Raw genomic sequence first — 17,828 nt, 5'->3', positions numbered from 1 at the left:
ACCTGGCAAAGCATCCAGGTCAGAGAAAATTCAAGCACTCACATTTTCCATGCTTCTATCACCAAATGTATTTGCCTTATATGGCAGCAGGATTTATAAAGCTGGGCTTTTCTAGTTGGTGTTCTCATTAATACAGAAATCTCTCAGAATTAACTAGAGGACACACACCCCGGGTGATTACATTCCCGACAATCTGTTTCTTTTTTATCCATATTTTCTAGTCTTTCTACAAGGAATTCTTACTGCTATTATATGTGGCAGGATCTGGAGATGAACAAAGACAAATGACCTTTTTACCTATTATTTCTACGATGGCCAGGAAAGTGTGTATAAGTGACCAAAAGAGAATCATAGGTGTTCAGAAATGAGTCAGTGCAAACGAATCCTTGTTACAAAAACCTGAGCCATGTGGACCCAGGCAGCATATACAGTACCAGCATAAAGAGAAATGACATAGCTACCAAACACCTAAAAAACTCATTTTTTGATGCCTATCAGAAAAACACTCAAATCCCATATTTAGAACAGAATTACTGAAAAATAACAAAGAAAAGATAACTCACCCTGTTCAGTAAGCCATATCTACTATGTTTAAAAAACAAACAAACAAAAAAAAGGCACAGCTTGGGAAACCTTAAATGACTTGTTAGGAGTAACCTGATAGACCAGCTACACAACTTTAGCAGCTGTTACACTTGTATACAATGACAGTCTGTATTTATAGCACCCTTGGTCAGAAGGAATGAAAGTGCATTCATTATTTACCTGACATCCCATCATCACCTTATTCACTTGTTATTACATTCAATTCTGACTTTTCATTATTCTTACCGTGACTTGTTATTCAATAGGATTCTGACTGACATTTTTAAGATACATGAATGTTATTTCTGTTTATACATAAAGTCTGAAAGGATTCACACCACACTGTTAAAAAGCCATTATTACCCAAACAACCCATGAGGAACAGATGTGGATGACAGAGGTTTGCTGAAGGAGGAATCTGTTAAACTTCATTTATTTCAGTAGTTTAAATCTTACGCCTGAACATACAATAATACTACAGTAAAAAATTCAATGACCTCGTAAAATATATTGTATTATTGGCCATGACATTTCCTTCTAGATGACACCCAGGGATCTTAGTTCATTCCCTGAACAGATTTCCTATGTTAAATATACTATTACAGGCCACAGTCCCAGAGACGAGTTTCCAGATATGGAGAACCCTTTCCAAGTACAGAACTTCTAACCGCAGGCAGAGGTGGCCTCGCGCGGAGCGGACACTGGCCCTGGGAGCTGCGGCCAATCACCACTGCCACTGCCATTCCTACTCTTCCGCCCACAGTCACTAGGGACTCCAGCAAGCATCTTCACATGGCCCGTCCTTCTCTCACCAGTAATCATCAGGCCTGAAAAGGAAACCATTTCATTCCCCAAGAAACATCCATTTCAGTTTTCAATTTTTATTTTTCCCTAGAGAGAAAGATCTACTTTTTATTTCTCTTCCTTCAAACGGGTGCCTCAGTGGGTATAACAGTATAAAACTGGAAACAATCTAAATGTCCATCAGTAGGGAATAAGGTTAAATAAATGATAATACAAACAATCTACATATGTAGCAATATATAGCAAATACTTTGAGGCTGCAAAAAGATTTTTTTAAAGAATGAAGAAATTCTTTACTGTTATGGAATATTAGAGATACACTCAGTGAAAAATGCAAGTGAAACTGTTTGCAGTGACCCTCATCCTAACTGGAAAGAAGAAGAGTATTTATTCAAATTTACTCGCATACAAATAGTTTCTTTTGTATCATTCCAGAGATAAGTGGCTACCTCCCAGCGGGGAAAAGGGCAGCCTGAGGAGTCATCTTGAGGCTAGAAACTTCTCACAGCACTTAAACCTTGAACCATGTGACTGCAGTACCGATTTTCAAAATCATTTATTTTAAACTTGCTTTATCTTTAGAGAAGTATTTGTGATTACTTTAATCCTTTATGAAGTCGAGAGCAGGAAGACTAATAATTAGTCTGAGAATCAATCTCACTCTTTTATAATCATGCATTTAGTATTCCAAAAAGAAACCCCAAATGTGTCCCCCTATCACCATCACCAAGATATCCTACATTCTCAACTCCTAACAGAAAGGATTATATTTTTATATGATAAAGCAGAAACTAATTACTTAATATAATACTTATATTGTATTACTTACACTATAATACAAGATGCAGAGGCAGATATAAGAGAAATATAAAATTTTAACCTTTGCATGGTAACCATTAACCTTGATAGATTCAAAATAATCTGAAATTTCACATGAACTCTTCAGGAAGCAGACTTATGTATAATCTGTGTGAGTGCATTTCAGCTGACCAAAAAGTTGGAGCTTCCTGCTGTCACAAAAAAGGAATAAACGACACTGCAGGATAGGCCCGCATCTACATAAGCGCGGAGAGAGGTGTGAGGCCAGAGAGCTTATGAGAGCACTGTAGTTCATTTGACAATATGTCTAACTTAACCGCATCGAAAAGAATTCAAATGTCAAACCATTAATTTTAAGAACTTATATACATGTATTATACATATGTACAATTGTCAATAACTCAGACACATGCATACAAAAAAACAAAACTGAATTTTTAAGAAAAAACAACTTATCATAATTACCTAGAAATGAATCTGAAAATTGAACTCATTTGATAGCCTACAACAAGAAAATCTGGTTTTGTCACATACACAAAATTAAAAACTCCAATAAACTATTGGGTGTCATCTACCAACTAAAGTCAAATACTACTTAAATTGCCATTAACAGGGCAGGTGACCAGAGATCATTTTCATATTCATTCACACCCATCTCCTGAGCGTCCACAACACACGGTTTCTGTTTTCGAGCATTTTTTAATCCAATTACAACTGTTAGAGTACTCAAAAACAAATTCAGAGTAGAAAGTTCTCATCACAAGGTTAAGCAACTATATGAATGAGAGGAGACCTTACTCACAGGCCGGGAAGAGGAGCCCTAGCGAAATACAGCGCATCAGCAAGCCTTCCACAAGGAGGGCCTCAAAGAGCAGAGACAGGAAAGGGAGGAAACTCCGAAAGAAAATGCATAAGAAACCAGAAGTCTGAATAAAACAAGGAACCAATTTGAGGAGGAGCGCTGGGGCCACGTAATGCAGTTTTGAAAAGGCAAAGGTGAAGAACAAGGACTGTATTCCAGAGCTGGATCAGGAGCCACGCGGTGCAGGCACAAAGGTCAAGAACACAAAATTGGAAGACATGCTTGGGATTCCAACTCCAGTTCACCTACCCACTAGCAACTCCCTCAGGCTCATGAACTCTCAATTTCTTCCTCTGTAAAGTGGCATAATAGTACCTACAAAATAAAACTATTACGAGGACCAAATGAGACAAAGCACCCAGCACAGTGGCTGTCAGAAGAAACACTCCGTAAGTTTTGGGGTTTTGTTTTGTTTGCAGGCAGGGGGAAAAAAATGATCAGGGCTGCATTTAGTACAATTAATTTGATAGCAGCAAACATGATGGGATGGTAAAACCTAGAGATTAGGGATGACTCCTGTTAATGGCAGTTGAAGCAAAGGGATTAAAATTACTTAACTGCTGGGAAAATGGAAAAGAGGCAGGAGAATCAGGAACCACATGCAATAAAATGACAAATCATTTATAAGGGGCAAAGTGTCAAAGGTGTCCTTTGATTTTGAGTCTAGATGACTAAGAAAATGTGAGGATCATTAATACAAACAAGTAAATGAAGGAAAAAGAATGAACTTTGCAAGGAAAACACTTCAATTCTGAATCTATTTGATTCAAGATAACAAAATGACAGCACTTTAAAGAGTTTGTCAAGGAAAACAACAGAAGGCAGGTCTGAAGCTCTGGAAATAAAATGAAGCTGGTGATGCAAACTGGGACCTCAGCAAAGAGGGAATGAACAGGGGGATCCAGGGGCCTGAGGCGGCCAGAAAGGAGAAAACACAGCTCCAAAAAAGGGAGACAGGAACTGTATCTCAGGTAACACCTGCACGTTAAGTCCAAGGTGCTGGCCTGTAGCAGGAACAGGGAAGACAAGGGCCTCATGACACTTCACAGTCCACAGCTCTCAGATGCTCACTGCACTTGAGGTTATACACTGAACTGACTTACTGCACTGTGGTTACTACAGGTTTACAAGAGCCCGCCTGTTACTGCAAAGTGTTAATTATCCCAACTCAACCCCCAGCAGGACACAGCTACCACAGGATAATAATCGTAATTAGACTTTTTTTCAGTATCTCAAAGAACTATAACTTTTAAGTTCTTATCTCCCTTGACCTCCAACCACGGAGCTGACTCTTTGAGGGCTCCCCTTTCCCTCTGTCTACTCTGAGGGCCAACTCTCAGATTATCTCCCCTCTCTTTTGGCCTCTCTTGCATCTTAGCTATTTTCTCCCTAGAAACAGAGCTATCAGGGAACAGGTCCTTTAGGCAATGCCACAAGAGTTCTTTCATACTTAGCTTTTAAATCTCATCTAGATTTTAAACTCTAGATCATAGCTGACGCTTTTGTTACCATTCATAGGCCCTAAATAGTTTATTGACAGCTACTCATAAATGTATGCCACCCCAAAAGGATTTTTAGGCTAAATGGAAAACTGTATTTCTCCCCGTAAGCCATAAGATCTCTCTTATTAATTTTTGAGACTATGCACACACAGAATTGGATTCCCCATCCTCCAACAGCTGGAAGTCCTAACGTATTCTAAAGACATTTTGCTAGTGCTGGATTGTTTTTTTGTATCCCACAACTATATAACCCACTCACATCCAGTGTAAGTTGTCCAAGAGACAAGTGATGGCAGATATGCCATTTAAATGTGAATCTAATTACCATCCTTAACAAATGCCAAGGAAAAAAAGCTCAAATATTTTCCTATACGTGGGTTTCTTCTCAAATACATATTACAACTGATCATACTTTAACTTCAGTACGTGCTATATTTCTTTAAACCACACAGTTGTCACATCTGCTGGAAAACCAAAACAGATCAATAACCATAACATTATGACATATACTCTATTAAACTGCCTGTCATGATGCAGTTTTAGGTGGCCAAAATAAATAAGCAAATTTTAATCTTTTTAGGACCCTCTTTGTATTGTTTTCATCATATTAGTTTACAAAGAGTGTAATGGTGTTCATAAAAATAATACTAAATGAAATGAAACTAGTCTATAAGGAATAAAAGCATCTGTAATAGCTACAATTCACTATGACATCCAAATTTTGCATGGCATCAAATGGAGTGACTGAAAACTAAAGTAACACAATCCCCCATCTTCTTGCTTAATGGCATCACCTCAAGGAATTCAATATTTTAATAATACACCATCAGAAACCTCATCTAAAAGATATCATTAGGGGGACTTCCCTGGTGGCGCAGGGGTTAAGAATCTGCCTGCCAATGCAGGGGACACGGGTTCGAGCCCTGGTCCGGGAACATCTCACATGCCGCGGAGCAATTAAGCCTGCAAGCCACAACTACTGAGCCCGTGTGCCTAGAGCCCATGCTCTGCAGCAAGAGAAGCCACCGCAATGAAAAGCCCGCGCACCGCAACGAAGAGTAGCCCCCGCTCGCCGCAACTAGAGAAAGCCTGCGCACAGCAACAAAGACCCAAAGCAGCCAAAAATAAAAATTAATAAAAATAAATAAATAGATATTGTTAGAGTTTCACACTAATTATCCTTTAGATTATTTTCAATACATACAATTATATTTATCTCTCTATTTGTAAGGAACGTTTCCAAGCCAAAAAAGGGAAGGAAACTCTAAGTTCAGTAATTTTGTAAGGTAATTTTCATTAATGGGGGGCAGCACAGTAAAGCAAAAAACAGGTTCTTGGATGCATGTCTGAAGCATGAAGCATGCCTGAGTCTAATGCAGTCAGCACCACTAAAAGGGCAGTGGGGTCTTCACCAGTTTAATCTGTCAGAGCCTCTGTTTAAAAATTCATATAATGGAGAGACTGCCACCTATGTTGTGAGAAATACATAAGAAAGAGCATTCTACTACCAGCAAGGATAACTAAAAAGGCCACGGATGTTTCTTTTATTCCTTCTAAACACAGTTTCCCAAATAATAAAATGCTACACAACTGGGCCTCAGATTTCAGGCTATACATGTTGAGAACCAGATGGTTCTCTGTGATTACCTTACTCAGTTGTTTTCCCTGGAAGCCAGCACCAAGATGAACGCACAGCACATTTTTAATAGATACAAGGCGGTGATTAGATCAACAAAGCCTCCAGTTCTGCACGCAGAAATATCAAGTGTAGCAGAGCCCCTAGTTCCCCGTCCTCCTGAATAGTAAGCAGCTGCTCTCATCCCTCCACTTAACAGCTTACTCCCTACGGTTCACCTGCCTGAGACACAAGCTTGCGGGCCACTGGCCTCCTACCTTCACCTCTTCGTCACACAGGGGCCAGTTCACACTTGAGGGACTGAATCTGTTTTCAACTGAGCATATGGAATTTAAGTTTACTCTGAAAAATGCACTTAAAAAAACAAAAAATGAAGTATTTTAGTAACCTGCATTATGAAGTCACCCAGACCTCCTGAAAGCTACCATTAAGCTCTATGTAAACATATTACTCAACTTCCTAATATGTAAGTATCCCCAACTGGCAGACATTCTGAAAGTTCTACCACATTACGTTTCAAAACATTAGTTTGTAGACCTTATTAAAAGCTAACTAAAAGCTAAAAGATTACAGAACTATGGACGACAACGTTCATCGATTAAAAGAATAGAGCTCTGTATGTTTTTAAAAGAATGAGGTATGTCATAAAATGGAGAAACAACCATGAGTAGAACTGGCCAATAAGAACTATATACTATATATGAGCCCAACTTTAGTTTTTTTGTTTTATTGAAGTATAGTCGATTTACAATAATGTGACAACTGTGTTTTTAAACCGTATTTATTACACGCACAGACAAATCCTTAATGGCTAAACACCACACTCGCAGACTGGTTCCCCTGGGCAGTAAGCGGGGGGGGGGGGGGGGGGGGGGGGTAGAGGGGGGGGAGGCCGGCGCGGCGGGAGGACACACTTCGTCACTGTTCGGCTGCGCTGTGTTTCCTTAAAGAGCACATAGTACTTCTGCAACAATGATACATAACAAACTAAGAGCAAAAACTATCGGGAAGACCGTACTTCCTCCTCCGTACCCAAAGGATGCCAATGTGTAATTTAAAAAACACAGGATCTCTAAATTTTAAGAAAAGGATAGATGGAAACACAGTTCTGGAAGCGGGGAACAAACAAACAATAAAATAATTGGATTCGCAAAATTTCTCCCCGTGTGGTTCCACGCCTGGGTCCCCTCTACTCCGGCGGTGGACGAGCCCGCACTCTACAGCAGTAACCGCCCAACCGAGACCCGAAAACGAGAAAAGGCGGCGCCGCTCCAGCCCCCGAGACCCCCCCTCCAGCCGTAGCGCCGAGGCCGCGCGAGGCGCCGCGGGCAGGTCCGCCTCCTCCGAAGCCGACAACAACAAAGTCGCGGCGGCGGGGCCCGAGCCCGGGCCCCCGGCCCTTCCACCTCCTTGGACCCCGCGGCCGCCAGCCTCCCCTCAGCACCCAGGCCCCCTCGAACCCTCAGCCGCCGGCCCCGACCTCCGGCCCCTCGGCCCTTCCTACCTCTCGGCCTCCGACCCCGGCCCCGCGGCCCTTCCGACCTCCAGGCCCCAGACCCTCCTCCAACCCCGGGCCCAGCCTCCCCCGAACCCTCGGCCGCCCGGCCCAGACCTCCCTCCTCCCGGCCCCCGACCACCCCCTGACTCCCTCAATCCCTCGGCCCCCTTCGGCCCTTCCGGCCCCTTGGCCCCCGACCCCGCCCCCAGCCCGAGGCGACTGCCTTACCTGTGGCGAGGCGGTCGGTGGGCCCGCCGCAGCGGGCGCAGGTGAGGGGCTGGGACTCCGCGGGCTCCGCGGCAGCCGGCGCCGCCGCCAAAACAACACGTCCGCCGCCGCCGCCGGGGGAAGGGGCGGGGCCCGGACGCTGGTTGGGGAAGCCCGAGCGCCGCGGCCTCCGAGCCGGCGGGGACCGGACATGCGCGGACGGCGGCAGGCGCGAGGGCCGCCGCGAGGACGCTGAAATCAACAAGGCCCGGGGACGCCCCATCCGACTCCGCCCCTCGACTCGCCCCGCCCCTAGCCCAAACCACGCGAGATCTCTACGGAGCCCGAAGACACGGAGGCAGAGAGAGATCCCGCGAGAGCAGCCGCCGCGTAGCCGCCGTCGCCGCCGTCCTCCCCCCTCCGCCTCCCCGCGTGGGGCGGCTGTTTCCGGAGCTGGGGCCGGTGGGTGAGCTGGTGCTGCTCAGCGGTTCCCGGCGGCGTGTGGGCGCTTGTCCGTCCGTTACGGCGGGCGGCTTCCACCCCCTCGGGCGGCGCCGGGAGAGGAGGCGGGGCCGAGGGCTGCCCGGCGGGAGGGGTCTGCCCGCGGCTGCCGGCCTTGCAGACGTGCGGACCATGTCCGCGGGCTGCCTCCGCGGGTGAACAGTTAGAGCGCCTTGAATGCCGTGCTGCTTCCCACCGTGGCTATCTGTGTGCAGAAGCGTTTAAATCAGATACTGTTGGCGGAAACCCTGCAGGCGAGGTCAGAGCCCTAGGGAGGAGCTCGCAGACGGAGCAGAGTTGCTAAGAGCTGGTCGGCGTTCAGTTCAGCAACTGTGTTTGCAGTGAATGGAGTGTAAATGCAGGTCCGGCGGCCGCTCCGCTCCTCCTGCAGTCTTTCTGTCTGCGGTGCCCTTGACCCCTGCATTCCTGGTCCCGGGCCCTAACTGTGTACTCACCGTTTTGGGGTCACGGAACAGCCTTAAAGGGTTCGCTTTCTGAAATTCCCAAGCAGGAATTTCTGCACCCGAAAGTCTTATACTATAAGCTAAATAAGTAAAAATGGTCAAGTTAGGAAAATAGCTGAAATCATGAATCACCTGCCACAGCATTTTCCCTCTTTTCTCCCCTTCATTTCTTTATGCATTTTCTTTACTTTCCCCATTCTGCAATAGGAATTTTTCAGAGTTCTAGACTTTTCTTTTTCTTCTTCCGCAACTGCATTAAACTTGACCACATGTCATTTTTAGTAAGACTGCCAGTAAGGATGTAGTTAGCAAACGGGACCAAGTGCTGTTCTTGTGGGTGAGTGATTCAACAGCAAATCGGCCGACAGTTCAGTGTCTTCCTGGGGTTCTCCACCTTCAGACCATTTCTGATTACGCCTGCATTTAGCACTTCTCGTGCATAATTTACTTCTGGTGAGTGTGTGCCTTCCTACTGATGTGTAATCCACAAAGTCTGGGCGCAGGCCTATGGTGTTCCCTGCTGTTCTCCAGCACCCAGTACAGGGTCTCCTGCAAGACTAGTCCTCTGCAGCTGTTGAATGGCTGATATAATTTTAAATTATCCCATCATCCAGAATTATTTAGAGATTTGTTTAGACTTTGATTAATCTAGATGCCCACAAGACAATTTATTCCTAGAGCTCTTGGTCCAGTGTTGCAGCGAGTGTGGTCCTGGCAACGGGAAAGTAACACTCGCTGCAGTAACTTAATTCTTCACACCAGGTTGCTTCAGTTTTAATATTAAGCAGGACATAGCCAGAGTGCATACTTCATGAATACAGAATCCTGTGTAGGCAGGAGCCTTGTAATATCGGAAATGCTCTGTTAGTTGCACGCAGAAGGCTGTCGACTGGAAAAAAATGCACAAAGTGAGAGTTGTGAGTTAAGTTTTATTTGCGGGAAGATCAGGACTATAGCCCGGGAGACAGCTTTTCAGATAGCCCTGAGAAGCTGCCCCGAGGAGGTAGGGGACGGTCAGTGTTATACAGGTTTTTAGTGCAGGGGGTGCACACACGTTTTGGCAGAGGCTTGCTGCTAGTCACGAGGAGCAGATGTCACTGCTTATGCTTTTAGTGCTTTTCTAGGTATGAGGAGATGCAAGAATCGGGCTCATAAAATCTTCCGAGACTATCTGACTGTCTGAAAGCCTGTTCCACCAGTTTTTCCCGGAGCACAGAGCGCCTCATTCCTGATCTCCAACCTGAGCTGCTTGCAGGGGGTGCTGAAGGTCAGCAGCTGTAGCGGCTCATGGTTTAATCCTTGTAAAGGTAGATGGCGAATGCCAGTATGTAGTTGGCAGGGCGTTCAGCAAATGCTTATTAAACTAAACCAAATTCAGAATACAAACTACTGCCACCATCCTGGAGTTCACATTTCCCAAAGTCATGGCAAGAGTTGTTGCATGTTCTCTTCAGCCTCAGGATTGGAGGTCTTCGTGTGTTGCCCAGATTAACCTTAAATCACCTAGTTATTTGCAAACACCTCTTGCATAATGGGCCTTGGTTATGGTTTATAGTGAGTGCCAAGTCTGGTCTGAGGCCTGAAAGAATTTCTTTGTATCTTTCATTTGACCTGCAATGTCTGGGGAAAATCCAGGGCTAAATCCTACTAAATATGGAACTGTTTTGCTCTGCAACTAAATTTCCTTGTACTATTTTCAGTACAGTTACAAGTCCATCGCCTCCTTCCCCGCCCCACAAAAAATAAAGATAAATATCTCCTCTCTAATAAAAAAGAATTAGTTTCACTGTACTTACTTTTCTGTTTGAAAAACAAGAGCCACACAACGGCATTTCCTTACTGATTTTAAGAAACATAAATTTGGTTTTTGGGGAAGATGGTCATGTTTCTAGAGTAGGACTAGAATTTGGAAATGAAGGAGAAAACTTCAGACCCTACATTCCAGAGGAGTGATATCTATATAATTTACAAATCGAGGAAATACAAAGCAGTCTCAGAGCTGACAGATGAAAGGGAATCTTTTAACTTCGTGACAACCTTTGTTTATAGCCATTAGCACTTTGTTTTATTCCGAGGTGTCTCCTTGGTGTTGCGTCCCACTGTGATCACTTAAGATTACTGAGAAACATTAAAGTCAAAATTCACGATTTCTCTATGACAACATAAAAGTAGCTTATCCTCTAGAAGAAAAGTGAAACAGACTTTAAGTCAGTGGTTCTCAAAATGTGGTCTCGGGTGGCCTCAGCCTGCAGCGGCTTGAAGCAGGGTTTCAGTTCCCGGCCAGTGACTGAGGTCGGGTCACAGCAGTGAGAGCACCAAATGCTAGCCACTAGACCAAAGGTCAGTGACAAGGCCCTGGCCCTACAGCTTTGCAGAAAAAGAATTCCCACAAAGACGGAAAGTAGTGAAACAAGTAAAGTATTTATTAGGAGAAAAAAAAGCACAGTACGTGTGGAGAGACACACGGGCAGACTCAGAGAGAGAGTCGTGCCCTCGTGAATCAGTGAATCACTTTTATGGGGCATTTCTTCCTGGTTTCCTTTGGCCAATCATTTTGATTTGCCTGATCTGAGTCTGTATTTGGTTTATTTCAGGATTTCCCCACGTGTGCGCGCACATCTCTTAGCCAAGGTGGATTCTACTGAAGAGGCCTGTGGGCCACTTAGCATCACTCCCCTTTTGACCTCCAAGGAGCCTTTCTGGGCATGTGTAGTCAGGGAGGTCTCCTGACTTGGAGAATGAGGAAGATGTGGTCTCTTATCTTCTATCTGGACAGGGCCCAGCCTCCTCTCTCAATTGTCCTGTTATTCTCCTCGGAGTATCTGAGTATCAATCCACATGGAACGAACTCCAACCATTTGCCCCGGGGGCCAGTCTACTTCCTGCCTCAGTCTGGGCCCAGAGGCATCAAATCATAAGGGAACTCACCAGAAGTGTAAATCCAGGGGGCCCAACCCCAATTTAACAAGTCCTCTGGGCGATTCTGATCAGTGCTGAAAGTTTGAAAATAGACTTTTTCAGTACATCTTTTTTCTAAAGTACATATAGTTCATAGATATGAAACTGGGTGGAAAACAGGCTTGCTTTGGTGAAAATACTCCATTCCTGGTATTCCCAGTGGCTATAAATCATCTCCTAGTAAGGAAAGTGTACTCATTGTTCATGGACCTTCCCCAGTGTTTCTTCCTTTATGGGCCTTTCTCAATCCTTTGAGCCACAATATGATGTTGTTTTGTTGATATTTTTCACATTCAAAGATGCTATTCGTGATGATGGGTGTGCACGGAAAGACTGCTCAAGCAACCCTTCCCATGTGGGAAAATCACCTGGAATCGTGCACCACCGCTACTTCTGTGGGCCTGAGCCTTTAGTGGCTCTTCTGTATTTTTTTTCCCTCTGAACTACCCACCCAGAATGCCACGTCGATCTGCAGACTCCATTAGTTTCCCAGCATTTCAAAGCTATACTGTATTTTCTGAAACTTCTTAATATGTTAAAAACAAAAACCAAAAATCTACAACAAAATTTATGTAAAGTTATTTTATAGTAAGAGTCTTTAAAAACCTGGAACCTGGAACAGCAAAGAATTCAATTCTTCTGAGACCAAGCAACAAATGTAAAAACACATACCTTGCTGTGTCTAACCACCTCCCTCCACTGGAACTATTTACAGCAAAACACTGAAAAGCAGAAAAGTTGCTTTTAGCTTCTCAAATTCAGTAACCATTGAAATCTAAGTAATAAAGGAATTGTATGTGCAATTAAAATTATACTTTCCCAAAGTCACTTGACCCTATTCTTTGAGTGGATACTTCCAAAATTTCTGCTCTATTTAACATTAAGAATGAAACCTGTTTGTGCAGACTATATTCAATTAGAAATGACTTTTAATTGGAAATTTAATCTCTAATAATATTAAGCCATAATATACATCTATTTGTGTTACCCTGTTTTTATATATAGATCCCTTTTATTCTATCTGACAATACATAAAATGTATTCTGTCTGACAATACATAATACCAAAGACATTTAAATGACTATTTCAGGCGTCATTTCTCACTTTCTCAGGATTTACTTGAAAATAACTTATCTGATAATGGACTACTGATTCCTACATCAACTCTTTTTCTCTTTTCTGTTGGCTTAGAAGTCTTTATACTCAAAGAAGCTATGCAGATAGCCCCTTTGATCACCTAAATTGAGAAGTCTTAAGGTTACTTATCTTGTTGCATTTGCCTAAGACTCTAATTGTATACTATGTAATATTAAATTGGCCAGATGGTTTTCAAAGTGATGTATAATATCCATTTTATTAATAAGCAAATTGATAGAGATTCAGTGAAAATAAGAATAAGAAAAAAAAAGGACAAGGGCCAGCCACGTTAAAGAGAAAATTTCATTTATATAAAGATTTGAGAGATTGCTGTATTTATGTTCATATGTTTTTATCTCATATGATAAACATTGGGTCTAAAATGTTGATGAATTCGATAGTTTATTACTATATGCACTTAAATAGATGAAACAACTATTTTGAAGTGATGACATAAGTTTAATTGCTTCGTCCTAAACAATTGAAGGGCTTCCCTGGTGGCGCAGTGGTTAAGAATCCGCCTGCCAATGCAGGGGACACGGGTTCGAGCCCTGGTCCGGGAAGATCCCACAAGCCGCAGAGCAACTAAGCTCGTGCACCACAACTACTGAGCCTGCAGGCCACAACTACTGAAGCCCACGTGCCTAGAGCCTGTGCTCTGCAACAAGAGAAGCCACCGCAATGAGAAGCCCGCGCACCACAATGAAGAGTAGACCCCGCTCGCCACAACTGGAGAAAGCCCGCGCGCAGCAACGAAGACCCAACGCAGCCAAAAATAAAATAAATTAAATTAAATTAAATTTTTTAATTGAAATAATTGTTTAATGATTGTATAGGTATCTTTGCCTATTTTTTCTCTTACTCTGGAACCTGCGTTCCCTCCACATGTCAGATTTCACCCCCTCTCTGACAAAGTACAAAAAGTTAAAATCATTTCCCTAAGACAAATATTTACATTATATCTTTGTTTCAAATTTTGCAAAATAGGCTTCTTTCTGGAACTCAAATATGATTATGTGGTTTCCTTTTTCATTAGAATAACAGCTTAGGGAAGAAATTGCCCTAATAAGCTAACTATATATCATAGGTTTATATATTTTAAGCTACTAACATAATAAATGTAATGAAGATATTTTTATTGACAAAAATAGCATTTAAGATACTCTATTTCCATGAAAACTTTCAGCCTCTTCCTCTCGTCCTTTCTCCACGTCTTCACCATCTTTTCTACTGTGGGCATTCAGGCACTAGTAAATAGAAAGAGGAAGTTATTCCATTTTCAGAGATGATTAACGTTTAAGAGAAGAGAAATCTAACCATCTTGCATCTGGATTCAGATCCACCTTTAGATTTTTTTTTTTTTCCTATCAAAGCTTATTCCAGAGAGCTGCCTGTGGGCAAACTTCTATTATAAACTTGAAAAGTAATGCAATGTTACCTTCAAATTTGATAAGATTAGGTTTTTTGTTTGTTTGTTTTGGGGCCACGCCCGCTTCTTGTGGGTCTTAGTTCCCTGAACAGGGATTGAACCCCGGCCCGGCAGTGAAAGCACTGAGTCCTAACCACTGGACCACCAGGAAATTCCCAAGATTAGTCTTTTATGAATGAATGACTGAGAAGGAGAAAAACACTGGAAGTGTACCCATTTTCATACTTCCTATTCCTTGGTACTGTGAGAATTATATTCTATAAAATATATATATATTACATTTGTAATACATATATATATGTATATGTATATGAAAGGAAATATACATATATATACATATATATATGTATATGTATATGAAAGGAAATATACATATATATATACATATATATATGTATATGTATATGAAAGGAAAAGCCTCCCACTCTCCATTTAGTAAAATTCATAGAGGCCAAATTAATTGATTCTTCTAATCCTTTTGAATTATCATTCCCATATTGTCTTATTTTTAACAGCTCTTACAGCTGTGTTCACATTTAATTTATGGTGTTGACAGGCCTCTCCACATAGATTGTGAGGAGCTTAAAAGAGGCCTAGGGCCTAGCACAGTGGCCCGCAGGAGGGGCTCTACCAAAAAAGCATCAGTAGAATGTTCATAGTCTATAAACCTCTGCGGGAGAGAGACAAGCAGTCTGGTTAAGTGATGCGCTCATTCGTTCAACAAGTGTTTATTAGGATGTGAGCTCTGCTGGGCAAGGAGATACAGCAGGTAACAGCTGGAAAAGGCCCTGCCTTCTTAGAGCTCATATTTTAGTGCAGCTGTACATAAACAGACAGAGGAAATTATGGGGCACTAGTATAAAGAATTTCAGAGCTAACCATTACGTTAGAAGGCATTTGGTCAGCTCTCATGTCTTAACAGATGGATTGAGTATTAACTGTAACTTTGCAATTACAGTAGATTTCATATTGATAGGATACTGGAAGTTCTTCCAGTAAAAGGAAATATAAAAATTATCAACAAAAAAGGAATTTATTTTAGGAAAATAAGCATTTCTACTTCATTGTCTGCAGTAAATAGTGACTTCAACTCTAATATGTTTTTTAATCTATAGAGATGCTTTTCTTTCACTAGGGATACTGCTTGTAAATTAGATGCATTGAAACTATAGATTTAATTTTTTTTCATTTATATGTAACTAAATTTTAAATTAATTTTTAAAGAATCTATTAAAAATTTAATGAACATTTTCTGAGAAACTGTGATAGATGTTCAAGATATGAAGCAAAGTGTGACATCATTGCTTTCTTAATAAACTTGTATTCAAATAATGCAAGGAAGAAAATGACGCGGCACGTGCTTAAGCTATGGCATCTGAATTCTGAGATGAAGATGATAAATTCCTTGGTCAATAAGCCTATCTTTATTGATCAGATAACTGAACCATAGTAATGAGTCCAGGCACTGAAATGATAACTAGTATTCATAGATTCTTCCTGCTCTAAATGGGTTGATAATCTTGAACACAGTAATTAGGAGGAATTGACCAGAAACAACTGGCCTTCAAATAGAGTGTTTTTTTAAAAATCCCATTAAATGGAATAGTTTGCTAAAAATAATACTAAAAATAGGGGTTGTGTCAACAAATTCATTATTAGGGCAGAACAGAGAATTTAAATGAAAAATCCTAAAACAAAGCCTTGGCCTAAATAATCATCAACACCCTTCCTTTTGGCAAAAATGTGGTATAAATCAGAATGTGACTTAAAGTCTACGCTTTTTCAAGGAGATATTTACAGAGTCTGGTCCACCCCAAACACTCTGGAAGAGTGTTCAGTGTAGCCCAATTTGAAGGTCATGGTTAAGTGACAGAGGGAGTCCAAGAACACAGGTGCTTGGATCACGCAGCTCCCCGGCCAGGACCAGCTATAAACCAGCACTTAACATGAGCAGCACATCAGCTCTCCTTCTCTGCCTGGTGCCGTCACGCTGCCCGACCCCTCTGTGGTCTCATCCCCACCTTCCCCACCAACATTCCCTCTGCCTCTCTACAATGTGTCCTGTTGGACCCAGGAGTAGCACCATGTTGGAAAGAACTTATGATAAGGGATTCACGCCAAGATGCTTCATATACTAAATCAGCTCGGTTTCCCTCCAGGAGTATTTTTACTTAGACAACTCTCTAAAAAATGTAGAATTCTTACAAAGGAATTAACTAACGATGTTCTAATCACAGAGGACTTTGGCCTCAGCGGTAAGCCGCCACTGAATGTTACAGGGAGAGGGCTTTCTGTCTCCTTAGCTCCCTTCAATTTCTAATTAAAAGGCTGAAATATGAGATACATCTCTGACACTAGTTTATATTTTTATTCTGCATCTGTTCCTTTTCCCTTGATCTGCTTAAGCAGGTAGGCAAGTCATGTGGCTGCTTGCCTTGTGGGAGAGGTGAAGTTGGCAGGACAGAAAGCTGACTTTGTTAGCACAATTATGCCCCAAGGCCTCCCTCCCCAGATGGGAATGAAACAGATGACCCTGCGTCCAGTGAGCAGCAAAACAAAACCAAAACCTGTTTACCAAGCCAGGGGCGAGAACTCGGAGAAAATGGATGCACAGTATAGCTGGAGAGGCCGGACTTTCAGACTTGGAGTTTCTGGTTGCACTACATTCTCTCACGCCCGTAGGGTAGAACGGACTCAGTAGGACCTCCAGAAGCAAAGGGTCTACACCAGGTGGGACAACGGGCATCTCAGCAGTAACTACTGTGAGCTGATAGCTCCAGGCCAGGACAGCCTCCTCGGTGGTTTGACCTCACACAAGAACCCAGGAGGTTTAATCATTACGGACATAGGAGACCTGCAAGTATAATTCAAATGGAAATTTCTCATTGGTTCCGTAGGTTACGAACTCACACTCAAAATTCATTTGACTAGGAAAAAATATTTGACTGTATTGACTTAGGCTTTAAAATTGCACAGTCTGCTGTGGTTTTAACTGCATTCCAACATACCACTGGAGAATATTACTGGACGGCTGTCTGGAGGTCAGATATTCTCAGCCCACAGACTGAAGGTGACCATCCATCCTGGTCTGCTCGTGGCAGTCCCAGTTGATGACTGCTCTCCTGTCGTGATTATTAACAGTGCACCCTTTCACTCTCAAGTGTGCAGGTTTGGATGATACACTGCATGCCTCCCCGATACAAAACTCTCAACTACCGTCTGCACGGGCTAGATTCTGCCTCTGTAACAACACAGAGTTGCAGTGGTTTCCCCCGACACAAGTTTATCAGGTGAACTCTAGGCCGCTGTCCCCGTGGGTTGGCTCAGGGTTCTAGACCCCACCATATTAACATGTGTTTTCCACGACCTTTACAACGGGAAAAGAGAGCTCTTAAAGTGTCTCATGCCAGCGAATAAATGATCCAA

At 42.6% G+C, this 17,828-nt stretch overlaps 1 protein-coding gene across 5 annotated transcripts in view; it reads right to left on the bottom strand.

The window, feature by feature from the left end:
* The window catches only part of PCMTD1 (protein-L-isoaspartate (D-aspartate) O-methyltransferase domain containing 1), a 59,755-nt gene extending 51,612 nt beyond the window's left edge, over positions 1 to 8,143 (bottom strand). For 2 of the 5 annotated variants that reach the window (XM_029222554.1, XM_029222555.1), the window contains exon 1: positions 7,935 to 8,143. The gene's annotated coding sequence lies outside the window, so the exon portion shown is untranslated. The remainder of the gene's footprint in view (positions 1 to 7,934) is intronic. The other 3 variants (XM_029222551.1, XM_029222553.1, XM_029222552.1) reach the window with 2 other exon arrangements.
* Positions 8,144 to 17,828: the final 9,685 nt, after the last annotated feature.

Source organism: Monodon monoceros, unplaced genomic scaffold, assembly GCF_005190385.1.
Source record: "Monodon monoceros isolate NGI ecotype Baffin Bay Population unplaced genomic scaffold, NGI_Narwhal_1 Super_Scaffold_14, whole genome shotgun sequence".
Classification (NCBI taxonomy): Eukaryota; Metazoa; Chordata; class Mammalia; order Artiodactyla; family Monodontidae; genus Monodon; species Monodon monoceros.
This window is presented reverse-complemented; position numbering and strand designations above follow the sequence as displayed.